The following is a 6006-nucleotide window of genomic DNA, read 5'->3' as shown; positions in this document are numbered from 1 at the left end:
CGGCCCGGCCCGGCCCGGCCCGGCGCCGCACCTGAGCGGCCGAGGGGCGGGGCGCTCACCTGGCGGCGGGGCCCAATCCGCGCGGCCCGGCGCGGGCGCGGCCGTCGGGCGGGCGGGCGGGCGGCGCGCGGGACCCGCGCCCGAGCCCCAGCCCCCGCGCGGGGGGCCGGCCCCGCTCCCAGGGCCGGGGGTCGGCGGTCACGGGGGGATCGCGGGTGGGGGGGCCGCGCCGAGCCGAGCCCGCCCGCCAGGGCACGACCTGGATGGGAAAGCAGGAATTAGGGGAGGGGAAAGTGAAAAGCGGCAGGCAGGGACCAGCGCAGGGTGCTGGGATTCCCCCGCGTCAGCTCGGAGCGTGCGCCTGCCTTAGGCGGAAGAGGCTGCCGGGGGCCTGATTCTTATTTTTTTTGGGGGGGTCACACCCAGCGATGCTCAGACGTTCCTCCTGGCTCTGCACTCAGAAATCACCCCTGGTAGTGCTCAGGGGACCCTATGGGATGCTGGGACTCGAACCCGGGTCGGCCGCGTGCAAGGCAAACGCCCTACCCTCTGTGCTCTCGCTCCCGCCCCCAAGGGGCCTGATTCTTATATTGGCTATTCAAATTTCATGTTTGAGCTCGAGGAACACACAGATGCGCACACACACGTGAACACACACGCACACACGCACACTATACACATGCACTTGCGCACACACACATGTATACATGCACATGCACACACGCGCACACATAACATACACACTTGTACACGCACATGTGTATGCACAGACACTTGTACACATGTACACACGCACATGCATGTACATGCACGCACATGCACTCGCCCGCACACACATGTACGCACACATACGTGTATGTACACGCAGACAAACACACCCCAGCAGCGACTTTGCTGTCTCTGGTTTAAACCCCCTGGATTAGACAGTTACTTAGTCATCACCCTATTACTTTGCTCCTGCACCCCTGTACACTTGAATTCACGTGCAAAATATTTTCAGGTCAGAGCAGCCAGCTTGGCTTCAGTCTCTCCGCCAGCACGGCGCCCTGAGGCTCCAGGAGCTCTGACTCGGGTCCACCCCTCTCATTTCACAGAAGGGGAAACGGAGACCCGGAAGCCTGCGAGAGCCGGTTCTCAGCAGTCTCGGCCCTGCACCGCACGGCTCTGACCTTTCCTTCTCCTGTGAGCCAGCAGGGCTGCGGGTTTTAACTCCCGGGGTATTTGAAGACGTTGCCTGTTATTTCTTGCAGCGTCTGCTCAAAGGCGAGCTGGATTTTCAAACACCTGCCCGTTTTGTGACGGCGCTCAAAGTTCCAGCAGGCGGGTCAGCCCTGCGGTGGGGAGATGCTGAGTCCCCTCCACAGTGCTCTCTGCTGCCCTCGGAGTCACACTACACGCCGGGGACCAGCGTGCTCCTGAGATGGGGCCTCATCCCACGTGCTGCCTTTCATGGTGCCAGAACGTGAGTCCCAGGGACGCAGAGCGGCTCAGGCAGTGGTCAGATGGAGAGCAATGAGGGACACGGCGAGTGGGGTGACACATTCGCACCAGCGATGCCGAGAGCAAGCCCGACCAGTACCTCCCGAGTGCCTGTCTCACAGTCCGTGCTCACTCCAGATTTCCTTATTGTTGGGGCCACACCGGGGGAGTGTGGGGTGGGGACATTCCCAGCAGTGCCCGGGGACCTTGAGCTGCCAAACTGACCCAGGGCTCGGGCGGGAAGCCTGCACTCTAGCTCTTTCGAGTCCTATCCCTGATCTGTCTAGAAAAGGAAGGACGGGAGAGATCACCCAAGGGCTGGTGTGCAGACACTGCATACTGTAGCCCAGGTTCCCTCCCCGGGGTCCCTCCGAGCATCACCAGGAGGGACCCCTAAGCCCAGAGCCGGGAGCAGCATGGTTGGGTGTGATACCAAAAAAAACAAAACCAGCAAAGGAATGATGTGAGCCAATAGGAAGGTAGGGGCTGTGGGACTCGGGGGAGAACAAACCCCCCCCACCCCATATGCCTTAGAAGGGCCTCACCAAGATAGCCCAGGGATTGAGGCACTTGCCTTGCACGCAGCAGACCCGGGTTCGATCCCCAGCACCATGTATGGTCCCCTAAGCCTCGCCAGCAGTGATGCCTGAGCACAGAGCCAGGAGGAAGCCCTGAGCACTGCCGAGTGTGGCCCCAAGCCCTCCAAGGAAATTAAAAATGCAAAAATAATAATGGCTTCACTCAGCCCGGATGGAGTTTGGGAGGAAACTAAAAAGGAGAAGAATCCAAGCAGCAGAGAGGGGGTGAGGACGTCCAGGCAGAGGGAGACGAGGCCGGGGAAGGGACAGAGCACCCTGCTGGCACCAGCACCCGCGGGCCCTTTTCAGAATACGGGACAATATGCCTCAGTGTCCTCCACCCGCACAATGGGACACTAATGCTGGCCTCCAGGGCCGCCCCGACTGACGGAAGGATTAAGCAAGAGCCTGCACTTTGCGTAACACGCGCTGGTGTCTCTGACGGGGAGAAAGTGGCTTACGACAGAGCACTCGCCCGGGGCGCCTGGGAGCAAGAAGGCTCCGACTCAGGACGCAGGGCTGCCCTGGAGGAACGGCTCCACACGCCTGGGACTTCAGGGCACTCACTTCTGTGTGCAAGAGGCCCGGAGTGGAGCAGCAGGCTGGAAACAGGTGCCCCCCTCAGCCTGGCCGGGAGCCCACTCTCTGCCACGTGCTCGGTGCTCAGCCCCAAGAAGCGAGCGTGTCCAGAGACGCCGCGGGCTGCGGAGGCATCGCGGTGATCAAAGATGAGCAGGTGAGACGCTACCCAGGACCAGCTGCGAGTGAGAAGAGCAAGACCCGGGCGCCCCTCCCTGTGGATAAACACTCTGGCTTATTAATGAGATCAGAACAAACAATCAGCAACGCCTGGGCTGGAGAGACAGGGCAGGGAGTACGGCACTTATCTTGCATGCATGCACCTGACCAGAGTTGATCCCCCAAACACCACCTGGGGCCCCCAGGACTGCCGGGAGTAGCATTGGGAGTCGGAAGCGATCACTGAGCACAGGCCTAGCGCGCCGCACGTGCGCGCATGCGCACACATGCACGCACGCACGCACACGCGCGCGCACACACACATACATACCTTATCAGCTGGGAGACAGTTCTCAGGCCTTGCTCCCACATCGGGTTAAGAAAGTGGAAGTTGGGGCTGGAGTGACAGCACAGCGGGGAGGGCGTTTGCCTTGCATGTGGCTGATCTGGGTTCGATCCTCGGCGTCTCCTAGGGTCCCCTGAGCACCGGCAGGAGTGATTCCCGAGTGCAGAGCCAGGAGTAACCCCTGAGCATCGCCAGGGATGATCCAAAAAGCCAAAAAAAAAAAAAAAAGTCGGAGTTGGAGGATGCTCTGGGGGTCAGTGGCACCCCCTGGAAGCCCCCCCTCCCTTTCTCTCCCAGTCCTGGGGCGGCAGTTTCCTGGAGCAAGGCGAGGACTTTGCCTGGCTGTTTCCAACCCTGACGCCACTGATCAGAGGTGGGTGAGAAACATGGTTCCTCCCGCGTCCCCTCTTCCCAGCCCCCCTGTCACCCAGCGTGAATGCCAGGCCCTTTCCGGGCAGCCTGGACGCAGGCCCGCGCTGGTAGGTCTGTCCTTCCGCTGCTCTCTGCTCAGGAGGGCACTGACTTCTCCGAACATTGCTCCTCCCCTCCAGGCGTCCCTCCCAGGCCCCCCTGGGCTCCAGCTAGTCAGCATGCAGGGGCCCTGTGCTCCTGGGGGAGCCTCAACCTTCTCGGTCATTATGGGGTTCCCAGATACCACCCCCTCAACGCGGGACTTCCACTTTCGCTCCCCGACCCCGTCACAGTTTGGCTTCCAATAGACTGGTACTATTAAAGCTCAGGGCATCGGAGGGCCCTTGCCATGAGCACAGGGCGCCGGGTAAGCCCTGAGCACAGCCAGGTGTGGCCCCCCAAGCAAGCAAACAAACAAACAACACCCCCCCCCACACACAAATAAAAAAAAAACTCAGGCTATGAGTCATGGCTGGAGGCACTGGATGAGTTAGAGGCAAAATCTCTGGCAAGCAGGGGGCTTAGTGTCCGGCCCCCGACTGCCACCCTCCTCTGCTGAGTGCGGGCCTCGGCCCCCCACCCCCATCAGCAGTGACTCAGCCCCGGGGACCATCTTTGACGCACGTGGCACCTCCCTGCCAGCATGGGTGTTGAACACCCCAAACGTGTGTGACCCCCCCAGCCCTCTCAGCAGTGACAACCACAGTGGCAAAAAGGGGAAAGGAAAAGGGGAATAAAAAAAAGATTGGGGGGATGATGGGAGGGAAATGGGGACCCCTGGTGCTAGGGACCGTACATGGGTGGAGATGGAACGCTGTCTGACCGAAACCTCTGCAGCTCTGAAGGGTCCAACTCACGGTGATTCAATAATAAAATCTTAAAAATCAAAACCCCCAAACTGGGCAGGATTTTCTCCTCTGTGTGTGTGTGTGTGTGTGCGTGAGTGAGTGTGTATATGAGTGTGTGAGTGTGTAAGTGTGAGTGTGAGTGTGTGAATGTGTGAGTATGAGTGTGTGTGCGTGTGTGTATAAGTGTGAGTGTGTGGGTGAGTGTGTGAGCGAATGTGTGAGTGTGTGTGAATGTGTTTGTGTATGTGTGAGCGAGTGTAAGTGTGTGAGTGTGAGAATGTGTGAGAGTGTGTATGTGAGTGTGTAGTGTATGTGTATGTGTGAGTGTGTGAAAATGTTTGTATTAGAGTGTGTATGTGTGTGTGAGTGTGTGAGTGTGTGTGAATGTGTTTGTGTATATGTGAGTGAGTGTAAGTGTGTGTGAGTGAGTGTTTGTGAGTGAGAATGTGTGAGAGTGCGTATGTGAGTGAGTATGTGTATGTGAGTGTGTGAAAATGTGTGTGTATTAGAGTGTGTGTATGTGTGTGTGCGCGTGCGTATAAGTGTGTGTGTGTGTGAGTGTGCGGTTGTTGGAAAGAGTGAGCATGCAGGTGGTAGGGCGCATGCCGGGGTGGGCAGATAAGCGAGCCCTGGGCCCGCGCCCTCCTGGGTGGGGCGGGATGGCCCGGGACAGATGACAGAGTTCACCTGACGCCCTGCCGGGCCCGGGAAGTGCCTCCCAGCCCTGCCTCCCACAAGCTTCTACTCGTGTGTGCTTTGGGGGTGGAGTGGCCTGGAGGCTGCGCTGGCCACCGGGGTCCACCCGCTGCTCCGGGCTGCCCCTTGCTCTGCTTCCGCTCAGGGGAAGGTTCTGGGCGGAGGCAGCAGGAGGGCCCGGCCTGCCTACCCGCCGTCCACCCAGAGCGGCCCCTCTAAGGGCTCCGCGCCCCTCACAGGCCGGGCGGTGCTGTCAGCGTGTTCCCAGGGGTGGGCGCTGCAGCCCACCCAGGGCGCCGGATGAGCCCCTAATCCACCAGTGACTCAGCCCCTCCGTTCCAGGGGATTGAAGAGAAAAGCTCCCCAGGGCCTGGCCCACAGGCAGCTCAGGAAACAAAGGGCATTGCAAAGCCCCGCGCTCTCCCGGAGCTGCTTTGGGGGTCCCCACCCCTCCACTCTCCCCAGAAGCCCGGGGGTGGGGGAGGTCACATTCCTGCACGCGTGTGGCCGACACATCGATCTCTACCTTGGACAATATTGACTTTCAGATTAACAGTCTGGTGGGGTTCGGGTGAACCCGCACATGATTGCTTCATTTCTAGGCGAGTTCTAAGCGGTGCCCACACACACACACACACACACACACACACACACACACACACACACACACACACACACACGGGTCATTCAAAGCTTACAGGATGTGGTAACACCCTGCTCCAGAGGTAACTGGTCATAACCGAGGCTCAGAGAGGTTTAGCGACTGGGCCAAGGCCACTCAGCGAGGTTTGCGTGAGGTTTGCATGCAGATGTGTGTCCGTGCATGTCCGTACGTGTCCATGTGTGTGTTTCAGGAACCGGGGCTTGCCCTCCTGAGAGTCCCTTTCCTGGTTTGTTTGTTGATTTGGGT

Source organism: Sorex araneus, chromosome 6, assembly GCF_027595985.1.
Source record: "Sorex araneus isolate mSorAra2 chromosome 6, mSorAra2.pri, whole genome shotgun sequence".
Taxonomy (NCBI): domain Eukaryota; kingdom Metazoa; phylum Chordata; class Mammalia; order Eulipotyphla; family Soricidae; genus Sorex; species Sorex araneus.
The sequence above is the reverse complement of the archived record's forward strand: the minus strand, read 5'-3'. Positions refer to the sequence as shown.